General features: G+C 35.9%; 1 long non-coding RNA gene and 1 pseudogene across 2 annotated transcripts in view; one reads left to right on the forward strand and one right to left on the reverse strand.

The window, feature by feature from the left end:
• Window positions 1-27,618, reverse strand: part of LOC136153491 (uncharacterized) — a 301,004-nt gene that overhangs the window by 156,657 nt on the left and 116,729 nt on the right. The window contains exon 4 of one of the 2 annotated variants that reach the window (XR_010660409.1): window positions 15,458-17,413. The exons of the other annotated variant lie outside the window; for it this stretch is intronic. This is a non-coding gene — a long non-coding RNA (uncharacterized lncRNA). Of the gene's footprint in view, window positions 1-15,457; window positions 17,414-27,618 lie in introns of those variants that run through there. 2 annotated transcript variants of the gene reach the window in all.
• LOC136153864 (glyceraldehyde-3-phosphate dehydrogenase pseudogene) lies at window positions 19,826-20,790 on the forward strand (annotated as a pseudogene).

Genomic DNA, 27,618 nt, shown 5'->3' on the forward strand with positions numbered 1-27,618 from the left:
CCAGAATATAGTGGAGGACAGAGGAAACTGGTGTGCTACAGACCATGAGGTTACAAAGAGTTGGACATGAATTTGCACAACTGAACGACAACATAGCCAATTAACAATGTTGTGTTATTTTCAGGTGAACAGTGAAGTGAGTAAGCTGTACCATATACATGTATCTATTTCCCCAAACTCCCCTTCCATCCAGGCTGCCACAGTACATTGAGCAGTATTCCATGTTCTATATAGTAGATTTCCTGGTTATCCATTTTAAATATGTGTACAGTGTGTACATGTCCATCCCAAAATTCCTAACCATCCCTCTGTCCTTGTACAGACATAAGTTTAGGCAAGCATGATCTCTCTCTACAACTAAATCTCTGGACATTGAACATTGATAGTGATTGAGAACTCACTGTCTTTTGAAGTAGTATTTTCCAGTTTTAAACAGTTAAAACTATTCTTTGTGTTTTGAACCAAAATTTGCCTTTCTGTAACTTCTACTCAAAAGATAATTTACATACTTGGCTTAATTAATAAACAGGCACTTGTCAAATTTCTTCAATGATATTCTGCAATTTAGAATTCCTGTCTCAGGAAGTGTTCTGTTGAAACTATTTTCTGAAAGAGCCTAAATCCCAAACAACAGAACACATTGAATGTAAATTAAACAGTGCTCTTGAGCAGAAAATGAAATTGGTTCCATGACATGGATTTTAAGGAAGCCTACATAATGTAAATAGTGCTGAAAATGACTGATAAACCTGACCTGCAAATGCAAATGGTATCCTACCTTGGTGATAACTAGTGAGGAAAATTAGAGTAATATGCATGAACATATCTCAAATATTTTTATTCTATTATCTAAGCAGAATCAGAAAATATTTTCAAGTAATTAATAACAGTATACTCCAGAAATATCAATATAGTAGACACTTTAAAAATGCACTTCTTTTAGCTTTTATAGGAAGAGTGTTCTTCTCATCATAATCCTATGTTTTAAAGTTTAATGGTTCAGAGTTCTTTGTTATAACAGTGTATTTTATGACTGTCTCAGGGAAATAACTAATAACCTACACAGTACAGTTTGAAAACTCGGAGAAGGCAATGGCACCCCACTCCAGTACTCTTGCCTGGAAAATCCCATGGATGGAGGAGCCTGGTAGGCTGCAGTTCATGGGGTCGTGAAGAGTTGGACACGACTGAGCGACTTCACTTTCACTTTTCACTTTCAGGCACTGAAGAAGGAAATGGCAACCCACTCCAGTGTTCTTGCCTGGAGAATCCCAGGGACGGTGGAGCCTGGTGGGCTGCCATCTATGGGGTCGCAGAGTCGGACACGACTGAAGCAACTTAGCAGCAGCAGCAGCAGTAGTAAACTGGCATTGTCCCAAGTCTGTTTACCAAGGGTCTTTCACATTTGGGGGCTTAGAGTTTATTTACTAGTTATTTCCAAGCTCTTAAACTTCAATACACAAATTAGATAAATGTACAACAGAATGATATTATAGGGAAAAGAAAAGAATATGGTCATCAGAATTTTTTAAATGCAAAAGGACAAGAACTGTATAAAAATATGCTTAATTCCCTAGAAATCAAATAACAAAAATAAAGCAACAAGATCCTAGTTTTTAATCTATTGTTCAGTCACTCAGTCATGTCTGACTCTTTGTAACCCTATGGACTAAAGCACGCCAGGCTTCCCTGAACTTCACTATCACCTGGAGTTCGTGCAAAATTTTATTTATGATATTGGCAATTCTATTTTTACTAACAATTCCTATTATTGATGAGTTTGGGAAATGTACCCTCTTATTCACTTTTGATAGTAGTGTAGAATGTGATTCATTTCTTTATATGGTGATTAATGTAAACATGAAAAATAATAGGCAATTATAGCAAACATGATCTAAAGAAGATGAAAAAGCTAACATCTCAGAAACCACTTGGGATAAATTTCTTGACTGCCACCACTCCCAGACAAGAAAGTTAGACTTGCTGAAATGTTGTTCATGCATGAGAGAAATCTGGAATGTTATGAGGAGGGGATGGATATTAACTATATCCTCAGAATCAGTAACAAGTAGAATGTAGCTTCTTCTATAATTGTCTATCTTCTATAATCCTGTATCAAAACTTGTATAGATATTATGACTGGCCACCAATATCAAGAATAATTGTACTTAATGGAGAACATAATAGTATTTTGCACTTCTTGCTGTTTCACCTCATACAATCTCACCATTAACTCAGAATCCAGCCATGCCTATCAAGGATGGTTTTGTGCAGGCTTTATCCTACTTCTCACCAACTACCTCAAGAAGCTCCCATGTTTCTCTCATTCATGGCCCTAGGACTTCTCTGATGTTACAGCATGGGTCACCTATGAGAGCACCCTTAGCAACCGTGTATGTGTTATCAAGAAGTGTGAGGGAATTAACTCTCCAGGGAACAACCCTCAAACAAAAGAGGATGAGAGTCAATGAGTAAGTGCTTTTGCCACTTACCCTGCCATAGAAACTCTAGACATGCATCCTATATGATGCTTCAGAAGTTTCCATGGGCCTCAGCATTAGACTACCAAGTACTGCTTTTACTCTGTCCTAGATGTCTTTCTCCACAGGCACTCAATCAATCCTGCAAAACTCAGACTACTTTCAAAACAAAACAAAAAGCACCTCATGCAAGCCTTTGTTCTAGGTTCTATTTAGAAGAAGCCCAGGCTAAGACAATATGAATAACTTCACAGAAAGACATTTACTTTCAATAAATTCATTCTGAGAAAAATATATCAGATACAAGAAAACTTTTCCTTCCAATATAGCAAGTGTAACATTTTAGAAGGCAAAAATATTCAGTAACAGGAGGTTTGCTTACTTTGGGTCCCTATAACAAAATACAGTAAACTGGGTGATTGAAACAATAGACATGTATTTCTTACAGCTCTGGGGTCTGGGAAGTCTAAAACCAAGGTGCTGGCCAATTCAGTTCCTGGTGAGAAAACTTCTTCCTGGGTTTTAAACTGCCATCTCCTCACATAGAGGCTTCCCAGGTAGGCCTAGTGATAAAGAACCCACTTGCCAATGTAGGAGACTTAAGAGAAGTGAGGTTCCATCCCTGGGTCAGCAAGATCCCCTGGAGGAGGGCATGGCAACCCACTCCAATATTTTTGCCTGGAGAATCCCATGGACAGAGGAGCCTGGTGGGCTACAGTCCAGGGGGTCGCAGAGTCAGACACGACTAAAGTGACATAGCACGCATGCAAGCTCCTCACATAGTGGTGGGTGAGGAAGAAAGAGAGAGAAAGAGGACATGAATTAATGAATGAATGAATATGAGAATGAATGTGTGTGGAAGTAAGTGAATGCTCTAGTCTCTTCTTATAAGAGAACTAATCCTATCATGAGAACCACAGCCTTATGACATTATTTAAACATAATTACTTCCTAGAGGCCCCACCTCCTAACACCATCACAGTGAAAGTTCAGACATCAACATACAAATTTTAAGGGGACACAAGCATTCAGTCCATAATAGCTAGATACCTAAAGGATCCCATAGTACTCAAATTGGAATTTAGAATAACACATATACATATTTTTTAAAAGTACTAGGAATCTGAGAGATGTGCTTTTGATTGGTTAAAAAAGAATCATAAATAATTTTCTCTAACTCAATCATAAAATAATTACTTTTGGCAACCTATAAATTCTAGGGAAAATGTAAAGGGATAACTCCCTAAAATATTTGTGGTTTTCTTTTGCCACTATGTTTCATTGATTTTTCATAAGCATCCAATCTCATATACCAAGTTTGGTTTGCTATTTATTTATTTAGAGTTTTGGAAGTTAGGATAATAGTTAAATAGAAAAGGAAATTGTTTGACTCTATTTTAATCCTAGCTATATTTTAAAAAGAGTAAACCATTTCCCCTTATAGTACAGGGGATAAGAGATGTTTAAGATGGCAGAACAATAAAATGAGGGAAATTAAAATACACACTTTGTTTTTTATCTTACCCTAATAAAGATGATAGTCAGATACTCTGCAAATTCAGGGCAAATGACACCTTATAGCCTTTAGTTATTCTAATCAAGAAATAGAGAAACAACACTTTTCTGAGATAGCTCAGGTATCATCTAAGGGGACACTAAAAGTATTAAGTGCTCATTCACAACATAGTGAGCAAACTGCCCCTAAGTGATTTCTGAGAGTAAGCTGAGTACCCTGAGTACCTTTCTGACCCAGATATATCTTCACTTGTCTAAATGGTTAATTGGATGATTCAGTTCATTTGCTCTTCTATTTAGCTGACAATTACCATATATACATTACATGGATTACCCTTTGTCAACAAAATGACATTTCACCGTAAGGCAACACCGAACACAATTGATATTATATAATGACAGAGAAGGTACCGTATATCTAGTTACAGGACCTCAGGGACATCACAGTAAATCCCAAACATCACAGTGATGTACAAAGAATTGATTGAGCTAATCTTTTATGATTTCAAAGAAATTATCAATTTCTTTACATCTTATTTTGTTATACACCTCTCATATTGTACATAGAATAATTTGTCAATACTTTGAATATGGCAATACCAGTACTTTATCCACTTAAATAATTAGCTATTTCTTTTACTTTCTTAACCACAGAAATTGCCATTATTTAATCCTGACTATTTTTAAGGAGGAATTTTCAACATTCTGGGAAGTTTCCTCCCTTTTTTTCTTCAGTTGCAAAGAACTACAGTTCAAATATGGAAACTGGAGAATTCCCTATTAACTAGCCTGATGCTATAAACCTAATTTCTTGTCCCAAACAAAATGTAGCATAAGTTGAATCCTCATAACTATACAGTTTTATTTAAGGTGGCATCACATAGAGATTGAGGAAAAAAACATTCAGATTATGAAACTAGTGAGTTAATTCTTCTTTTAGAAATGTGTTATATAGTTAACCCTGAACAAATTGTAGAGGAATTGGCCATTTGGGTAGCAATAAACCTATTAATGGAGCAGAGACCTCTGATGCATTTGAATTTAATAATTTAATAATTGGATAATAACTTTCTAGTAGTGATTCTTGACCCCCTTTGTTAAGAAAAAGTATTTTTGTAGTTGCTATAGTTGAACAAACATGAAAAGTATAAAGTTCAAGCAGCAATGGCTTCCCTATTTCCTTAGTCTCTGCCAACCCAAACATCCCCCATAAGGAAGCCAGAAGCCCACTGTAACTTTTCTTCTCTTCCTACAAAAACCCAACCATTTTGCTGATCAGTTTTTGCCTAATAATTAAGCCATTGTGTGAAAATGAACCATCATAGAAACATATTTATTCCATCTCCATAAATTCAAAGCAAAACCTATCAGAAATTTGTTTTAAGCAGTGATTTGTTTTGCCTGTGTTTTTATCCCACTAGTCAATATAAACAAAGTCAACTAGATATTTAGGCCTTTAAAATCTTTTTTTATTTTAGAGACATAGTTCTAAAAAGTCATATAGATATTAGCTGCCAAGTACTACTGATTTGGGGTCTTGTAAACAGGCTCTATTATTTATCTACTTGATATACATTCTCTTTCCTTACTTAATAACTACCATTGTTTTAGTTCGGGTACCGATGCACCCAGAAAAAAATCTTTCTCATATTCCCTTACACTTAGGTTTGGTCATAGACTTTCTGTCAATCTATAAATTCTGAGGAATATGGAAGTGGATAGCTCCCTAAATAGTTTATTCTTTGCCATTTAAAAAAAAATTACTTTCCACAGGCAACATGGAAGTTAGAGAGCAAGACTATTTTGATAGTTTATAAAAGAGAGGAAGACACAAATCCTCATTTTTCCTGAACACTCTTGTCAAGATACTTAATAACTGGACATCCATCAACCATTCTCAGCTGGATATTACATGTTAAAGCAACTATAGGAGAAAGAAAAGAATTGAATCTCTGTGTCCCCAAGGAATCTCTGCATCAGTTATGGGCTTCCTGTCTCCAGAATTCTTTTAACACAAGAGGGAAATGACTCCTATCATGTTTAAATTTCTGTTATTTTAGGTTTTTCTGTTATATACAGCTAAAACATATTTTATGGTATGAGTGTTCATGAATTAAGACATTTTCCATTTAGAAGAGAAAGTTAATAATACAAATTTCATCAGCTCTCACATCCTTCAAATAGTGAAGGCTAGAACCAAATCAAAGTATAAACTCAACTATAAAGAGCAAAGACTCACAGTTTCATGTCCTAAATGTAAAGAACTTTACATTTACATTGTGTGGCAATGAGCTAGAAGTAATCACTACTATCCTCACAACAAGAAAAAAGTTGAACAAAGTTAAAATCATTTTTTCTTGAACCCATAGAGAACAACAGTCACAGAGCAAATCACCATCCTGAAATCTGGAGAGACAAGAAAATTCAGTGAGTCACAGCTGAGATCTCCTTGAATGGAACAGAAACCACTAAATTGGTAGCTGTATGTCAATGATGAATTTCACAAATTGTTGGAGGCCGAGTGTGGGCTAAAGTGAAAGTAAGAAACTCCTATGATTCACAATCTTAGGGAGGTCCCCACACTTTTGTGGTCTTTACCACCAGCGTGAAAAGCAAACAAAAATTTCATGGTCTACCAGGGAGATGAGAAAAGTAATCATTTTGAAATATTCCCAAAATGTTCATAAGAAAGGCCTACTTTTCAGCTGTTATGATTTTATCAGAGCCTTGTCCCAGGTCCCTAGGAAAACAGGTTCTTCTCACTTTAGCCTCCTTTAATTTTCCCATCTCGCCCAAGGGGGAATTGAGAAAAAGGGAAGATATATAAGAAAAACAAACAAAAAGACATTTGTGAGGATAACAGGTCAAAGCATAGGCCCAGTAAAAGAATGAGATTTAAATAGGAAGATTATACAGACCTCCGCATCTTGACAGCATAGCACCAGTACAATAATAGTTGATTACAGCTGAAAAGATCCATAAGACACATATTTTTATTTTATAAATAAGAGGACAACTTAGGGGATTCCAAAGTTAAGAGAGCAGACAAAAATAAGGACACTAGAGGAACTGGGAGTCTCTCCCAACTAAAACTAGAGTAAATATTTACAATTCTTACACAAGTGGCTTACTTAACTCAGTTCTTATTAGCCAATACAATATGTCTAACCTTCAAAATAATAGTAAATAACATGTGAAAAAGCAGGAAGAAACAGTCTGAAGCAGCAAAACAAGGGTCGGAATCACACTCAGATATGACAAGGATTTTGGAATTATCAGACTAGGCATTAAAATAACTATGATAAATATGTTAAGGGATCTATTAGAGAAAATACAACATGCAAAAACAGACGAGTAATGCAGAGAGATGGGAACTCTAAGACAGAATTTAAAAGAAATGCTAGAAATCAAAAACATTGTTAACAGAAATGAAGAATGCCTATGACAAGCTCTTAAGTAGATTGGACAAGATAAGGAAAGAATCAGTGAACTTAATGGTAAGTCAATAGAAACTTCCCATACTGAATTGCAAAGGGACAAAAATAAAGAAAAAATACAGTGTGGAATATGAAAGACCTGCAGGACAATATCTAATGGAAAGCATCGAATGAGCAATATCAAATATATGCATATATGGAATACCAGAAGGAGACAGGCACAAAACTTTTCAGAAATAACAACATAAACAAATCCACAGAGCTAGAAAGTGCAGAGAACACTAAGCAGAATAAACACCCAAACTGCTACATGTAGGCATATCATAGTAAAACTGTGGGAGTGGGGAGAAGCGGAAAAAACTTAAAAGAAGCCAAACTGGTGGGGGAGAGGGGAACCCACCTTGCTTATATAGGAAAAAGGCTAATAATTAGAGCAAGCTTCTCATCAGAAAGCACAAAAGCAAGAAGAAAGTGGACGAAAACATTTAAAGTGCTAAAAAAGGAAAACAAGCAGGAATTCTATATCCAATAAAATTATCGTTCAAAGAGAAGGAGTACCACTAAAGATCTATTCTAGTGGCAAAAGTCTGCAACACTGGCTACACCAAATGCTGGTAAGGATATGGAGCAACAGGTATTCTCATTCATTACTAATGAGAATGCAAAATGGTACAGTCATGTCAGAAGACAGTTTGGCAGTTTCTTACGAAACTAAACATATTCTTACCATTTAATCCAGCGATCACATTCCTTGATATGTACCCAAATAAGTTTAAACTTATGACCACACAAATACCTGAAAATGGGTATTTATAGCAACTTTAGGTATAAGTGAGAACACATGGAAACAAGAATATGTCCTTCAGCAGGAAAATGGATAAATAAGCTGTGGTACATCCAGACAATGGGATATTATTCATCATTAAAAAAATCGAGCTATTAAGCAATGAAAAGACAGAGAGGAACTTCACATTCATATTACTAAGTTCAGTTCAGTTGTTCAGTCATGTCTGACTCTTTGTGATCCCATGAATCATACAGCACTCCAGGCCTCCCTGTCCATCACCAACTCCCAGAGTTTATCCAAACTCATGTCCATTGAGTCGGTAATGCCATCCAACCATCTCATCCTCTGTCATCCACTTCTCCTCCAGCCTTCGATCTTTCCCAGCATCAGGGTCTTTTCAAATGAGTCAGCTCTTCACATCAGGTGGTCAAAGTATTGGAGTTTCAGCTTCAACATCAGTCCTTCTGATGAACACTCAGGACTGATCTCTTTTAGGATGAACTGGTTCGATGTCCTTGCAGTCCAAGGACTCTCAAGAGTCTTCTCTAGCACATATTACAAAGTGAAAGAAGCCAAATTGAAATAGTTGCATACTGTATGACCCCAATTACATGTTATTCTGGAAAAGGTAAAACTATGGAGCCAATAAAAGATATATCAGAGGTTAGAGGGGAGAGAAGGATGAACAGGCAAAGCACAGTGGTTTTTAGAGCAATGATATTATCTATTTGTCAAAAACCACAGACAATACAAAATTATGAGTGAATGCTAGTGTGAAGCCACTATGGCAAACAGCATAGAGCTTCCTTACAAACTTAAAAGTAGAGTTACCATATGACCCAGCAAACCCACTTCTGGGGATATAGACAGAAAAGATGAAAACTTTAATTCAAAAAGATACACGCAACCCGATGTTCATAGCAGTACTATTTATAATAGCCATGATATGTAAGCAACCTAAATATCCACTGACAGATGAATGGATAAAGAAGATGTGGTGTGTGTGGGTGTGTGTGTAATGAAGCCATAAAAAAGAATTAAATAATGCCATTTGGAGAAACATGCATGGACCTAGAGATTATCATATGTGAAATAAGTTAGAGAGACAAATATTATATGATGTTATTTAATGTGGACTCTTAAAAAATGATAGAAATGAACTTATTTACAAAACAAAAAAAAAAATTAATAGACATAGGAAAAAAAAATATATGGTACCAAAGAGGAAAAAAGGGGAGGGAAGGGTAAATTAGAAATTTGAGATTAACAGATATACCCTACTGAATATAAAATAGGTAAACAAAAAGGACCTACTGTATAGCACAGGGAACTATATCCAGTATCTTGTGATGATCTATAATGGAAAAGGATCTAAGAAAAGATAAAGATATACACAGAAATCAATAACAGAAAGAGCTGGGTAATCTCAAAATATTTGGAGATTAAATAACACACATATATAACATGTGGCTCAAAGAAAAAGTCTCAGGATAAAATTAATCATATTTTGAACTAAAAAAAATTAAAATATAGTTATCCAAACTTGTGGGATGCAGAGAAAGCAGAGTTTAGAGGGAAATTTATAGCATCAAAATCATATAATGGCTTCATTGGTGACTCGGTGGTAAAGAATCTGCCTGCCAATGCAGTATATTCAGGTTAAATCCCTGGGTCAGAATGATCCCCTGGAGATGGAAATGGTAATTCATTCCAGTATACTTGCCTGAGAAATCCCATGGACAGAGGAGCCTGGCGGGCTACAGTCCATAGGGTCTTAAAAAGTCAGACATGACTTCGTGACTAAAGAAAATGCATATAAAAAAAAAAAAAAAAAAAGAAAATGCATATAACATAAAAGAAAAATACCTAAAATCAACAATCTGAGTTTCCATTTCAGTAAACTAGAAAAGAACAACTTAAGCCAAAAACAATAAAAAGAAATAAAATTCAGAGCAGAAATCAATGAAGATGAAAACAGGAAATCAATAAAGGAAAAAACCCAATTAACATCAAAAGTTGGTTCTTTGAGAAGATCAGTTTTAAAATTGATAAATCTCTTATCTGGCTACCCAAGGGAAAAAGAAGACACACATTGCTAATGTTTAAACCAAAAGAAGGGCCATGACTGCTGATCTCACAGACATTAAACAAATAACTAAGTAATAGTATGAATCACTCTGTCCAAAAATTTGATAAGTTAGATGAATTGTCTTTCAATTCCTTGAAAGACACAAACTATCAAAACTCACACAAGGAGAAGATAATATGAATAGACTTAAATGTATTAATGAAATTGAATCAATAGTTCATAATCTTTCAAAAAAGAAGGCATTGGGCTCAGTTTCACTGGAAATTTTTATCAGCATTTGAAGAAAAAGTGATATTCACTCTCTACAATATTTTCCAGAAAATATAAGCTGAGAAAACATTTCCTAACTCATCCTATAAGGCCGGAATAACCCTAATAATGAAATCAGAAAGACATTGCAAGAAAGAAAAACTATTCAACAACATAGCTTATTTACATATTAAAAAACTCACCAAAAAAATAGCAAATTGAACCCAAAACTGAAAAAAAAAAAAGAATTATACACTATAACCAGGTGATGTTTAGTCCAGATGTAGAAGGTTCGTTGAACATTTGAAACTCAATCAATGTAATTCAGCACATAACAGACTCAAAAAAAATTTTAAATATGATAAAAAAAATGAAGGCTCTAGAATAGGATTAGTACAATAAAACATTGATTATAAATGAAATTTCAAACCTTTTTTTTTAATTTTTTTTTATTTTTCAGTGGGTTTTGTCATACATTGATATGAATCAGCCATAGAGTTACATGAATTCCCCATCCCGAATGAAGGATTCCTGCTTCCTCAAAAAATAAAGGTTAAGCGATTGAAATAAAAGAGCTAGTAAATTAATGTGAACTAAAGTGCCTTGTAATCCACTCTACACAATGATCTATGGTTCCTACTTAGTGGAAGGTCAAGATCCTTCATCTAAATTGAATCCAGCACACCAACAGAGTCACACACAGTCCCATGAATTATGCTATCCTCTCAAAATTTATACATGACCCTTCTACATTTGAAGGCATCGTTGAAGAAATTTATGGGTGCTGATGTTTCTTAATGTGTAATAGTTAAAGAGATTTTATAAAAAACACAATTCAGGTCATTATCATCAATAGTTCTCTCAAAAAACACCAAGTAACATATAGATAATTAGATTGACATACAAAGATAGTGTAGTTAGCCTGATGTTACATTGTAGAGCTTGAATATTAAGGAAGTTTGGGAATTTAAACCTTATTCTGAAAGCACATTCACAATCATTAGATTAATTCACCTTTTATAGTATTTTTCATAACTTTATATAATTCAAGAGTAAATATCACATTACAAAGCCTCAAATCTGTACAAATTAATCAACATCTGGGATTTACTTTGCAAAGAAAGTACTGAATATTTTATGTTTGTATTTCTGGATATTGCAGGGAGGTGATATGAAAAAGGTATCAAGGGAAAATGGTGTTGATCATTTAGAGAAACAAAGTCAGTAGGCTGCATTAGAAAACTATTTTTAGAATTGCCCATAACTTGGTAATAATTATGACTCAGACCATTAATTCTTAAATTTTTTTCTGTGTATATAAGCATTATCAACCGTTTTTGCTAAAAGTGCAGATTTCACCCCTTGGATTGGGCCAAGATTCAACAATCATAAGAGGCATCACAGATGACTCTAATAAATGGTTATATCTTAGCTTGTAGTATCCAAAGTGAACATTAAGAGATTCATTTATTAAGAAGGTGTTCCTGGGAGAAAACAGTAAGAGAAGGGAAAATGGGAACAGTAAAATGAAAGGAAAGAAGTCAAGCAGGATTGGTATTCCAGGTAGTCCCAGACTAAGTCTGATCTCATGGAAAGCTCTGAAGCATAAGTTACACCTCAGAATCTGTCTCAGATTGAGTCAAAGATGAATTAGGACAGCTTGAAACTGAGTGAAGGTGATTTTCTGAATCAAGATCTTAAGATGTCTTTGGCAACTTGATAGTGAGAGATTAGAGACTACAACAGAACTTGTTCATCTACAGACCTGCTCATCTGTTAGTTCATGAAAGTGAAAGTGTTAGTCATTCAGTCGTGTCCGACTCTTTGCGACCCCATGGACCCTAGCCCACCAGGCTCCTGTCCATGGGATTCTACAGACAGGAATACAGGAGTGAGTAGCCATCCCTTCTCCAGGGGATCTTTCCAGCCCAGGGATTGAACCTGGGTCTCCCACATTGCAGGCAGATTCTTTACCATCTGAACCACCAGGAAAACAGATGTTAGTTCATCTTCAGAGCTATATTAGTATCCATCCTCCACCTATTCACTCATGAACATATGAGTAATAAGAAGATAGTGGGTGCAATCTATAGTTCTCATCAGCCTTCCCAGTGGAGTTTCCTCCTATTTCCCTCAGACAATTCCTATCATTTATGTGTTTTGTTGTTGTTGTTTGTTCTTGCTTTTTTTCGGGGGGGGGGGGGCACTCCATGTAGCCTGCAGGATCTTAGTTCCTCAACCAAGGATTGAACCCAAGGCCACGGCAGTGAAAGAGCAGAGTCCTAACCACTGAGTAGGCGCGCATGTGCATGCTCAGTCATTTCAGTCGTGTCCGACTCTTTACGACCCTATGGACCATAGCTCACCAGGCTCCTCTGTCCATGGGATTCTCCAGGCAAGAATACTGGAGTGGCTTGCCATGCCTTCCTCCAGGGGATCTTCCCAACCCAGGGATCAAACCCGTGTCTCTTTTGTCTCCTGAATTGCAGACAGGTTCTTTACCACTAGCACCACCCGGGAAGCCCCCTAATCACTGGACCACCAGGGAACACCCTATCACTTATGTTTTGAATCCAGCCCACAGAAGGTTAAGGAATGAGAAAGGAAGTAAAGTCATATGCAACCTAAAGTGTGCCACTGAAACGTACTCTGTAATATCATGAATACATTTTTCTGCAGACTTTTCAGTTCCTTTACATTGTTAACATTGTGTTTGCCAGTGTAAAGAGAAAAAAGATGTTTTCATTCCTGGTTAAAATAATAGATAGATAGATATAGTCTCAAAGCCTAAAGAAACTAAAAAATGCATGATGGTATACGTAGAATGAAATGGAGTAAATTTATCTGGGAATACAGATTCTTCAAATATAATCTGCTTCTCATATAGTATGTTTAGGAAGTTTAACATCTGCATGAACTTGATACTTGCTGGACTCATGCTTGGAAAATCAAACATAAGGGAAGAAAACATTTACAAATAGAACTTGACCTCCGTACATATGTAATTAAAGAGAGAGTTTCAGAATAAGAGACAGTAGTGAGATATCCCAAATCAGAACATAAAAATAGGTGTAAAAATTATAATTTTAAGTTTACTTCATTATGTCCTAGTTAAGCCCTGATCCTGCTGGATAGTTTCTAAAAGTCATGGAGAATAGCATCTAAAGGTATTCAGATCAAAGATTCAGGACTTTTCTTCTATGGCTGTTCTGTGGGAATGAATGAGTGTGAGTGTATATGTATATCAGTATAACTGTGTACTTGTGTGAATATGTCTACACAAATAACACTATAGGAGTGTAAGTTTGTCACAAATACCCTGGTATGTATTAAAGTGATAATCAATTATTGTCTTGGGAAAATCTTTTGTCAAAGGATCTATTTTCTCAATTTTATTTTAACTTGGCACTGGTAGAAACGGCTCTTTTCAGTTAATCAAATTTTAGTACAACCAATCTATTAATAGAGCCCCTAAACTCATCTGCCTGAGTGTTTTCTCTCTCATTCTTTCTGCATTATCTAGAGTTTTATTTCCACAGTGAGTAATTCTAACTTACACACTCTCTATTGAAATATTGCACTGATCTCTCATCAAGCAACTCTCTAATATTGAGTTAATTTTCCCACTGGACAGATAACACACATTAGTCGATAGGAATCTTCTATTTCACTTGGCAATTTTATTACTTAGTGTTAACAAATATATTGCTACTCTTTGCTTTTAAAAACCACTCACTCTCTTAGAAGTTCATTTAGTAATCCTTAAGAGTTGAGTTTCCTCCAGTAAATTGATCAAATTGAGTTTGATACTGAAGTTGTGAAAATCCTGAAAGTGTGTTCATTAAACCACAACTGGTCCACTTCTTAATTTCTCAGAATTATTTTTTTCTAACTCCATGATTCCCCAAAGCTGTTTTGTTGAAGGTAATTAAATGTTATACATACCAAATCCAGTCAAGTTTTTGCACTCTCAAATTTTCGGCAGCATTTAACACTGATGATTGACTGGTCTAAGACTACTTTTGGATTATTTTCACTCTTTTGGTTGCAAGATATTACATTACTTAGTTTCATTTGCTACTTCTCAAATTACTGTTTCTTTACCTCTGTTGTTTTTATACTTCCTTAAGTTTTCTCCAAATATGAGCATGTACTAAAGGCTTAGTTCCTAACCATGGAATTACTGTTCTAAATTACTTACCCTGGTGAATTCCATCTCATACCTTCAATTATCTTCTCTAGATATGTAGACTTGACCTATCCTATCTTCAGAGCTCAAGTTTCCTAATATAAATTGCCTAGCAAACATTTCTATGAATGCCCTTCAGTTACCTAGTTACTTCCTCAATTTCCCTTGAACATAATGATTATCTCAAATGAGGATTGGAAACTCATTCATTTTGCTCATTCCTTATGTAATGATACAATTACCAAAACCTGTCAACCTTTCCTCTTCATTTCTCACATACATCTATTATTTTTCTGTACATAGCAACTTTATTTTCAATATGTCTATTATTTTTAATTCAAACCTTCTAATTCTTAGTATTTCAGACTGAAAAATAATTTTTCAGCTAACACTGTGAACAAAAATTTAAATGATCACATTTCCCTATTCCTATGTCATTCCAGTCCACCCACTCGTTCCTATGGACCCAACAGTAACATCCTATTACTCTTTCCTATAAACCATAGGACTTATTATGCATACCAGCACTAGTTACACACAGCTATCTTACCAGTTTGGCTTTTGTTCACACACAGTATGTATTTAAACTCTAGTGCTTCTTATAAAGAAGTATACACTAATTTGTAACATGGACTCCTGCTCTACCCATAACTTTATTAGGCAGCAGTGTTAAGATTTCTTCAGGCATGGTATCCTGAATGATTCTTCCATATTGCAGTATCAGTTCAATTACATAATAAATATCACATATAAAAATGAATATATGCTCATAAGCACTTCCAAGATATAATAATAGTTCTTTCAGGAATATTTTATTGTAGAATTTACAAGGCACCTCCCTTCAATTACCTCATTTAAACATCTCAACAAACTCAGATGATGGTATTGCTATAAATTTTTATATTTTTTCACAAATGACACTGAAATTTTTAAAAGTTAACTGAATTGCTTATTTCAAAATTCAGGCCCTATGATATAGATATATCTATTCACTTCTGTGAAATATTGTAAAATAGAGAGCTATAAGGTGTTGACGACAGTGTTTTTTTACACTCCTTTCAAATAAAGGAATGAATAAATATATTTCTAGTCAATGGATTTTTTTTTAGCAAGTAATTAAAAATTAAATTGGTAAAAAAATATTTTTATACCTGTATCATACATTGAAGTAGACACACAAAGCATTCTCTCTCATGAAAATTACATTCATATGGGGAAAGTCAGAGATAAAATTAAACATATAAATAAGAAAGAAAATATCAGAATATAGTAAGGTCTCTGCAAAAAGCAAAAAAAGAAAATGCGGTCATGTGATAATTTTGAAATGGTAGTTACAGAAGTGTATGACACAAAAACATTAATTGCAATGGCTGCTGAGTGACATGTCAAAGTGATAATGCTAAAAATGTAAATTGAAATCCATTACAGTATTAAATGCAAAGTATAATGGCTAAGTAAAATATAATGTACAGGAAAAGAAGACTGGAAAAAAAATATCAATATGTTTATACTATTCATCTTAAGGCGCTCTAATTAGAGGAAATTTTTTTCTCCTCTTCTATACAATGAGAATAATTTAATTTAACTTAATTATAATTTTGAAATAGTGTAAAAGCCAACCAGCTTGTATATGGAGGAACAAGTATTCAAACTCAATCTAGACAGAATCTAAAACAGAATCTAGTATTATTTCTGGTACACAAAGTTTCCTATGAGGGAATGAAAACTGGTAGAAATGTGCTTATTTCATATAAGAATAGCAATAATAATATCAATAAAACAGGTTGTCAGAGAATCAAAGGTATGAGCATATGAATGAAATTAACAAACGGGCACCATATTTGCTTCAAATTTGGCAAGTTTTTCTTTGTCTTAAATTTGCTAGTCTTTCAACATTTGCTGAGTTTTTTAGTCAGAGTTTCATTTCATAATTTTTTAAAAATTTGAAATGAGCAAAATCTTAAAGAAAAAAAAATGAAATGAGTAAAATCTGGAAAGTGAGTGAAGTACAGCAACATTAGCGTACAGTCCTATGACACATACACTGGTGATGGTATAGAACAATAACTCTACTCTATCAGGTTCCTTCATGTCCTTCTAGCCCCAGATACCTCTCTCCCCATTACAGACACCCTCCCCAGAAGAAGTCATTATTTTGAATTCAGTTACAATGCATTAATCTTGCCAGCTTTTTAATTTCATAAAAATGATATTATGAAATGTTATTTTTTGTGCCGCTTCTTTCACTCAAAGTTATATTTTTAATATTAAAGTATTTAATGAAGTATTTTATTCATTTTCATTGCTATTTAATATTATACAGTGTATACCACAACTTATTTATACATTATACTTTTGATGGGCAATTAGATTATTTCCAATTTGGGCCTACAATGAATAAAGCTGTTAAGAAGCTGTCAGTACTTGTTTTTAGTGGACATATGTCCTCTTTTCTCTGGGATTTATATGTACATAGGAATAACAGACTTCCCAGGTGGCTCAGCCTACCAATGCGGGACACCTGAGTTTGATCCCTGGGTAGGGAAGATCCCCTGGAGGAGGAAATAGCAAGTCATTCCAGTATTCTTGCCTGGGAAATCCCATGGAGAGAGAAGCCTGGTGGGCTACCGTCCATGGGGTCAGAAATAGTCCAACACGACGCAGCAACTGAAACAACAAAGAATTGAGTAGCTGAGTCATAGGATAGGTAAATATTTAGCTTTACTCAAAACAGAAAAACACACACTTAAAATTCTACACGGAATGAAAAAGTAGAAACTGATTTTTGCAATAACTAAATCAGTCTTGAAAATAAGGATATCCTAAGGAAGGGTAAAGAAGAATCTGGCTGATAATAATCTTGTACTCGTTTCACTGCTGAATTTCATATCTCTGACTTACACAGGCAAGATTTGTTGTTTTTGCAGAAACTGTAACGGTCATAATCCCCACTATGTCCTTCCCAGTAGAGAAAGGAATGTAAATCAAGTACACACTATATATTCATCACTTCAAATGCATCTTCTCAAAAGCATTATTTCCCTTCACAAATAATTACTGTCTCATAGGGTAGAAGAATGGAGAGGGGCATGGCAACCCACTCCAGTATTCTTGCCTGGAGAATCCCCATGGACAGAGGAGCACAGCAGGCTACAGTCCATGAGTTTGCAGAGTCAGACGTGACTGAAGCGACTTAGCATGCATGTATGCAGAGTAGAAGAAAACGAATATTGTAGTTTTGTTTTGCTGCCAATTTCCCTTTATATTAACAGTATTTGGGAAAATAATTATTATTTTAGAAATTTTTTGAATATTTTGAGTATTAACCCCTTATCTGTTATGTGGTTTACAAATAGTTTCTCCTATTCCTTAGACTGCCCTTTCACTCTTCATGAAAAGTTTTTCCAATACCATTTGTTGAAGAGGCTATCTTCCCCCATTATACAAGGCTCAGAAGATGATTAGCATTTTTTAGCAATAAAGTATTTTCTTTAATTAAGGCATATATATTTTTTAGACATAATGCTATTGCACATTTATTAGACTACAGTATAGTATAAAAATAAATTTTATGTGTGCTGGGAAACACAATACTCCATGACTTGCCATATTGCAATATTTATTCTGGAACCAAGCCCACAATGTCTGCAAAGTAAGTCTATACTATATTTCCAGGTTTTCTCTATCTTCTCATGTTGTTGGGACACCATATTCAGCTTTTGGTCACTGTAGTTCATTTAACTATTTCAGGCTAGGTCTTGATGAACAATAGGAATCTAGCAATTAATATTGAATGTCCTCTACCTTCAAGAAACTAGAGGTTTCTTGAGGTTCTAGAGGTGGTAGCCATGCATATGAATTTTCCTTTGGAAGGGTGAAGGAGGGACCAACTAATTTCAATTATGGAAAAATGAAAGGTGATATTTGAAACTCTATTAATTCTTTTTCTCACTTTAGTTCAATCATTCCTAGAGTACAATCCAACATTTACCTACATTTAAATAAATTAATTTAAGCATATATTATTCCTTCTTTGGAGCTGAACATTCTCCCCAAGATTCCTGTCCTTCTAGGGGTTTACTTTTTTTTTTACTTTTAACTTTAAGGCCCAGCTTTTACTGACATCTGAATCTTATTCTGTAATATACCAATATTTTCTTCTTCTCTGTACTAAATCATTTATAATTATTTACAACAGGCATTTTTGTGTATAGCATACTTTACTAAAGGTATGAGCAGGTAGATGGAGAAGAAAATGGCAACCCACTCCAGTATTCTTGCCTGGAGAATCCCCTGGCAGAGGAGCCTGGCAGGCTACAGTCCATGGAGTCACAAGTCGGACACGACTTAACTACTAAACCACCACCACCACCATGAGCAGGTAGAAGAATTTTATATGGCAAGAACAGCAAGAACTTTAATTATTTATGTTCTTAAGAGCCTTTGGCTACCCTAACACTGAACGTTTTGGAACCACCTACTCCTCCATATACTTTCACTTTCACTTCTCCATACCTTGCGTGCTAAGTCACTTCAGTCATGTCCAACTCTTTGCAACCCTATAAATTGTAGCCCACCAGGCTCCGCTGTTCATGGGATTCTACAGGCAAGAATACTGGGGTGGGTTGCCATGCCCTTCTCCAGGGGATCTTCCGACGCAGGGATTGAACCCACATCTCTTATGTCTTCTGCAATGGCCGACAGGTTCTTTACCAGCAGCACCACCTGGGAAACCCCCATAGCTTAGAATTCCATAATTTCAATTGATTATCTCTTTCCTTTCTCCTCGTGACCCACAAAATCTATCCACTTCTCAAGCAGAGTTTTAATTATTTTCTATTGCTGCTGCTATTGCTGGTAAGTCACTTCAGTCATATCCGACTCTGTGCGACCCCTTAGATGGCAGCCCACCAGGCTCCTCCGTCCATGGGATTTTTCAGGCAAGAGTACTTTTTCTTAAATCTGGTTTCAGGACCTTATCTTCATACCTGATGAGTTTAGTCTCCCTGCTCCTTCCCATTCAACAGCCAACCATATTTCCTTGTGCAATGCCAGCCAAGTCCCCAAGACGTATTTGGCTGTATTGGGCACTTGCTCACCAGAGTTGCTTTTAACTATGGTAAAGTAAATATTATCATCAATGACTGCTTCACTGATCTCAACTACATGGTTTATATGTTCCGGTGTGATTCCACCCATGGCAAGTTCAATGGCACAGTCCAGTCTGAGAAGAGGAAGCTTGCCATCAGTGGAAAGCCCACTTCCATTTTTTAGAAGCAAGATTCTGTCAATATCAAATGGAGTGCCGCTGGTACTGAGTATGTTATAGAGTCCACTGGTGTCCTCACTACCTTCGAGAAGGTTGGGGCTCACATGAAGGGTTAGCCAAAAGGCTAATCATCACTGTCCCTTCTGTTGATATCCCATATTTGTGATAGGTATGAACCATAAGCAGTACAACTCCCTCAAGATGGTCAGAAATGCCACGTGCACTACCACCTGCTTGACACACCTGGTCGGTGTCACTGCAGAGGGACTCATGACCACAGTTCATACCATCACTGCAAGCCAGGAGATCATGACGGGCCCCAGGGGAAACTGTCCTGGGGTAGATGAGGAACTGCCCAGAACATCATCCCTGCTTCCACTGGCACTGCCAAGGCTTTGGGGCAAGATCAGTCCTGAGCTGAATGGGAAGTTCTCTGGCATGGCCTTCCAGGTCTCCATCCCAGTGTGTCTGATGTAGATCTGACCCACTGCTTGGAGAAAGTTGCTAAATACAATGGTATCAAGAAGAGGTAAAGCAGGCATTGGAAGGCTCGCTAAAGACCATTCTAGGCTGTACTGAAAACCAAGTTTTCTATTTTAATTTTAGCAGTGACACCCACTCTTCCTCCCTGGATGCTGAGGCTGGCATTGCCCTTAACAGCCACCTTGTAAGCTCATTTCCTGGTATGACAATGAATTTGGCTACAGACAGGGTAGTGGGCCTCATGGTCCACTGGAGAATGAGTGGAGAATTCTCCATAGCCTCTGGAGAATGAGAGCACCCTGGATCTCCAGCCCCACTGAGAGCATGAGAGAGGCCCTCAGCTGTTGGGATACTCACCTTAACTAGATCACCCCAACATACTGAGAGTATCCACATCTTTCCATCCCAGAAACCCTGAAGAAGAGGAGGGACTTAGCGAGCCTTACCTTGTTATGTACCATCAATAGAAAATACCCAGCCTAAGGAAGTACTTTACTTTCTCTAAATAAAGATGATTCCTTTCATGAGAGAAATTCTGCTACCAACTTTTGAACTGTATATTTTCACTCTGCTGCACACATATTTTTGTCTTGTTTACCTTTCATGTAACCCACTGCATGATGCATTTTGTCTCCATTTTTATAGATTAGAAAACTGATACTGAGCAAAGTTACTTGAAGTTAGAAAACTACAGATCCAAGAATAGGATCAAAATCTGATTCTGAAGGCCTGTGCTGTTATGATATGTGTGTGTGTGTGTGTGTGTGTGTGTACTTCTGTTTACATATCCTACCCTGCTTGATTAGGAAAAATCTCAAAGCCTAAATCTGCAAAAGAAGTTACTCTCATTTATCTAGAATACCAATTGTATATAGAATTGGAATCAATAACGAAGAGAAATTTTTCCATCCCTAGAATTTACTGAAACATTCATGTTCTGTTTGTTTGTATTCTTTGGGTTTCTGTTTCCACATACCACTCCTCAAAAGGAGAGAGAGATCATTTGACAAGTATGCTCATAGAATTCTAAACTGTGACATCTAATTGTAGAGGGGTTATTGACAATTTTACATCTTCTCTAAGCTTATTTTTCTATAATAAATGAATACTACTAAATTTGAATACTACCCTTTAGAAGGTGTATAAAGAGATAATTTGTTGAATAAAGTTTGCACATAAAAATTATCCAGAAATTTAGAAAGAAGTTGCAGTTGCTTCTCTAAATGTGATTGGATAGCTGAGAAAACTGTGGTTGCCAATAATGATGTTCATAGTAGAGAGACAATATGCATTCATAGCAAAGTGTCTCGCCTGGCTTTTGTACACATTCAATAAACGCTTGCTATAGTGAACCAAATCTAGGAAGATAAATATTTCTAATATACATGTTTATATTACCAAAATGTTAATAAAACACACTTCTATATGTAGAGGAGAAAGACCTATTTCTTTTGAGAGTTCACAGCTAGTAAAAAAAAATTCTGACTTTAATATAATTTCTGAATTGAAGCACACTTAAGGCAGACACCACTTATCATCAAGGCTGTGGGTGTGAAGAATTAAGTCATGAGACCTCTAAGAACAAGAAAAATGTGTAGTTAGACTAGTTTCATGTCTCTCATAAAATTTCAGAACTGAATACATGAAATTGAGGGACACTAATCACAGATGGAAGGATGTGGTTTTCTTTAAGCAGAAAAGTGAATGCAGTATGCCACAATTCAAATTAAGACATAGATAGTTAACTCCTAAGAATTTTTAATATCTTGGTCCTGCTCAATACTATCTGAAATCCTAGAGGGTTAACCTAAGCAGTGATTTCTATACACTGGAATATTAATATCAGAATTTCATTAATAATACAGAATACAAACACATTTTCATCTTATTTCCCAGTGATTATTGGCATTTATTCCATTATAAATTAGCTATTATATTTTCTATATTTCTATTGCTCCCAATAAATACCACTGTTGTCTTCTTCACAGTCTGGATGGGTGAATGATATTGACGAAAAATATTTGAATCCTCTATTTCTCTAACACGACCTGAGATTTTTTTCCCCCCGAATTTACTCCAGAAAAAGAGTAAAAGGCTTATACCATGTTATTTCTTTCTGAGAAGCAAGAGAGGATGTAATCATTGGGGCAAAAGTAATTTTGGATCAGGGACTAGAGAGCATAACACAAAGTCAGTAAAAATCTCTGGTGAGAGAAAGAATTAAAAGGTCTTCAGGCAGCTAGAATTAGAGCTGTGGCAAACAAGGGGTAGAGACAGAGCACCTAGAGGAGACTGATTAATAATGGCCCTTTTTATTTGGTATTTGGCTAAGGACATCATTTGGTCCACTTAAAATATGCTGTATATTTAAAATATAAGAAATGAGAAAGATGAGTTTTAATCAATTTAAGTATTACTTTAACGAAGGACATGACCATATGGGGATAAATTTACAAAACTGAAATTTCCAGGGTGTTTGATGTCAATAGATATCACTGAATGAATGTCAAAATAAGCATGCCAATGTTTCTAAGTACTCATTTCTATGTCAGATTCCTGACACATTTCTTCCATTTTTTCAGTTTATTCCATATTATCCATATTTTTTTCAGTTGTGAATAATAAATCTTAGCATATATGAAAATGTCAAGTATGGGTAGAAATTTAGATCCTTTTAAAAGATGTATAAATTAATCATTATTTTGTGGAAGTTTGCAGCAACTTAGAAATCTGTATTAAATAGGCAAGAAGAAATAAAGAAATAGATATTATCTAAGTTATAAATTTTTATTCTGTTGCTATAAAGGTTATACTCAATAATGTACATGCATCTTCAGAAAGAGCTTGATATATATATATATGTAAAACTTTTACATATATATGTAAAGCTATTCATATAAACTTAACCTCAATCAAGATATAATACATTTTTATCACCTAGAAGTTTCTTTCATGTTCCTCCCAGTTACTGCATACCCTTTAGAAGTTATCACTATTCTAACTTCTATCACCATAGATTAATTTTGTCTGACTTACTCATAATAAAAATTGAATCATACAGTAGCAAAAAGAGAGAAAGGAAGGAAAGAGAGGGGAGAGGGAAGAGGGAAAAAATTCTGTATTAAGAAATGTTCCTTCCATTCTTTAGGGATGAAGTCCCATGATGCTTTTCTCTTCAGAGGTGCATATATCCCATATATTGTTTAATCGCTGAGTCGTGTCTGACTTTTTTGACCCCATGGACTGTAGCCCACCAGGCTTCTCTGTCCATGGGATTTCCTAGGCAAGAATTACTGGGGTGGGTTGCCATGTCCTTCTCCAGGGGTCTTCAAGACCCAGGGATTGAACCTGCATCTCCTGTGTTGGCAGGTGGGTTCTTTACCACTGAGCCACCAGGAAAGCCCCTTTGTGTCACTGGAAACCATTAAAATAGCTGATACCAAAGTAGAGAGGGATAGGATAAGCAAATCTTTCCACAATTCTATTGCTGTTCTCTTCCTTTAATTCAGTGTAAATAGAAATCCCCAAAGCCTTCATTATACATTAAAGAATCTAAAGCAGTATTTTATCCTCTGTGTTTTATGACATACCCTATAAAAATGGTTTTGCTGGTCTGGATGAAGTTCAAACTGGAATCAAGATTGCCAGGAGAAATATAAATAACCTCAGATATGCAGATAACACCATCCTTAGGGCAGAAAGTGAAGAGGAACTAAAGAACCTCTTGATGAAAGTGAAAGAGGAGAGGAAAAAGCAGGCTTAAAACTCAACATTCATAAAAGTAAGATCATGGCATCCAGTCCCATCACTTCATGACAAATAGATGGGGAAACAATAGAAACAATGACAGACTATTTTCTTGGGTTCCAAAATCACTGTGTATGGTGACAGTAGCCATGAAACTAAAAGATACTTGCTCCTTGGAAGAAAAGCTATGGTCAAATTAGACAGCATATTAAAAAGCAGAGACATCACTTTATCAGCAAAGGTCCATATAGTCAATGCTATGACTTTTCCAGTAATCATGTATGGATGTGAGAGTTGGGCCATAAAGAAAGCTGAGCACTGAAGAATAGATGCTTTTGAACTGTGGTGTTGGAGAAGACTCTTGAGAGTCCCTTGGACAGCAAGGAGATGAAATCAGTATATCCTAAAGGAAATCAACTCTGAATATTCACTGGAAGGACTGATGCTGAAGCTCCAATACTTTGGCCATCTGATGTGAAAAGCCAACTAATTGGAAAAGACCCTGATGCTGGGAAAGGTTGAGGGTAAGAGGAGAAAGGGGCGACAGAGGATGAGATGGCTGGATGGAATCATAGACTTAACGGACATAAGTTTGAGCAATCTATGGGAGATGATGAAGGACAGGGAAGCCTGGCGTGCTGCAGTCCATGGAGTTGCAAAGAGTTGCACATGACTGAGCAACTGAACAACAAAGTTCGGGATAGTCACAATATATGAGCCTCAGGGGTGTCCTGGCATAAGTCATTTTGAAGGATGTCACCATTACCACCATTTGTAATACAGAATAATCATATTTACATTTGTTTAAGTAATAAAGCAGATACTAAGTATCAGATAAAATTGGAGATGAACGCCAGCCTAAGTGTCACAATGAAAGCATAGAATACACTGGGAAACTAGAAGAGCAACAATTTCAAAAACAGATGACATACAAGAGAATGAAAGAATATTTCTGATTATAACAAGGAAAGGCACTCTAAAATATAAGTAAAGTGTCATTTCTTTATTAGACAGTATAAAGTAGCTAAGCATGCATGTTTTAAAGTCAGGCAGAACTGGTTTTAAATCCAGATTTGAAAGTAACTAGGCTGATAAACATGGTCAATTTATTTATCATAAATATCTTTTTACTCATCTCTAAATAATACTAAATTAGGTATAGGGTTGTTATGAGAAGTGTACACATACACACACACTTTCTTAATTTCTGGCTGCAAAACTCAATAAACAGTGCTGAAATGATGATAACAAGGATGACAACAGTAACATAACACCCTCACCTTAATTCCTGTTACAGTGTAAACAGGCATATGCTCTCCAGCACTGCTAATCAAACCTGTCTCCAGGTATTCTATCCCTGTAACTCTACGCATAATTAAATGAACAGGTGCATCTTCCTTATTTTTCTCCCATTTTATGTTATATGAGAAGTCTTGGCATTGTAAAGTTGCATTTGTCAAAATCTCTAATAAATACTATCATTGAACATGTAGGGCAGAAAATGAAAACAAAAAGTCAAATGCATTATATTTGGCAGATTTGCACACTTGGTATTTTCTCAGTTGTGCACAACCATGGCTGCAATATACAATTACCTGAGATTTTTAAAAAGCCAAAAGCCAGGCTACTCCTGAGTTCAAGCAAATCAATTTCTGGGGGTGAGGCCATGATCAGTAGTTTATACACTCTCCAAAATAATTCTAATATGAAACAAAAGAAACGATAAGTGAGGTGAAAAGACAGCCCTCAGATTGGGAGAAAATAATAGCAAATGAAGCAACAGACAAAGGATTAATCTCAAAAATATACAAGCAACTCCTGCAGCTCAATTCCAGAAAAATAAATGACCCAATCAAAAAATGGGCCAAAGAATTAAACAGACATTTCTCCAAAGAAGACATACAGATGGCTAACAAACACATGAAAAGATGCTCAACATCACTCATTATCAGAGAAATGCAAATCAAAACCACAATGAGGTACCATTACACGCCAGTCAGGATGGCTGCTATCCAAAAGTCTACAAGCAATAAATGCTGGAGAGGGTGTGGAGAAAAGGGAACCCTCTTACACTGTTGGTGGGAATGCAAACTAGTACAGCCACTATGGAGAACAGTGTGGAGATTTCTTAAAAAAAACTGGAAATAGAACTGCCATATGACCCAGCAATTCCACTTCTGGGCATACACACCGGAGAAACCAGATCTGAAAGAGACACGTGCACCCCAATGTTCATCGCAGCACTGTTTATAATAGCCAGGACATGGAAGCAACCTAGATGCCCATCAGCAGATGAATGGATAAGGAAGCTGTGGTACATATACACCATAGAATATTACTCAGCCGTTAAAAAGAATTCATTTGAATCAGTTCTAATGAGATGGATGAAACTGGAGCCCATTATACAGAGTGAAGTAAGCCAGAAAGATAAAGAACATTACAGCATACTAACACATATATATGGGATTTAGAAAGATGGTAACGATAACCCTATATGCAAAACAGAAAAAGAGACACAGAAGTACAGAACAGACTTTTGGACTCTGTGGGAGAAGGCGAGGGTGGGATGTTTCAAGAGAACAGCATGTATATTATCTATAGTGAAACAGATCACCAGCCCAGGTGGGATGCATGAGACAAGTGCTCGGGCCTGGTGCACTGGGAGGACCCAGAGGAGTCGGGTGGAGAGGGAGGTGGGAGGGGGGATCGGGATGGGGAATACACGTAACTCTATGGCTGATTCATGACAATGTATGACAAAACCCACTGAAATGTTGTGAAGTAATTAGCCTCCAACTAATAAAAATAAATGGAAAAAAAAATTCTAATATGAAATTTAGTTTGAGAACCACTGCTATAGATCTGTCTCTATATTAGGATCACTTGAGAATCTTTAAAATACCTTTAAGAGTTTGTAACAATAATATCAGTTACCATTTATTGGGGACCTACTATAGGCCAGACATGATGCCATAGAATTTACATATATTGCTGTATTTATATTTTATGATTTTACAACATGAATTTATAACACTTCTAATTTTCAATACAACCCTATGAGGTAGGTATAATTTTATAATTTTCTCTTTCAGAGACTGAATTGCATATGGGTCTATGTATCTTATTTAGTTAATCTTCAGAACTTAGCATAGTACCTGGTGCAAAATAGACAAATAATAAATATTTGCTGAATGAGCAAGTAAACAGAATCTTATACAAAAAAATGTAAAAAATTTAAGCAATTTGCATCAAACTGCAGAAATGGGATTTAAAACTATGGCCAGCTGACTCAGGGACCTATGCTTTCCTTATGCTGCTACATTGCTTTTCTTGATCAAAATCAAGTTTCCATGAGAGCAACAGCAGGAATCAC

Source organism: Muntiacus reevesi, chromosome X, assembly GCF_963930625.1.
Source record: "Muntiacus reevesi chromosome X, mMunRee1.1, whole genome shotgun sequence".
Classification (NCBI taxonomy): domain Eukaryota; kingdom Metazoa; phylum Chordata; class Mammalia; order Artiodactyla; family Cervidae; genus Muntiacus; species Muntiacus reevesi.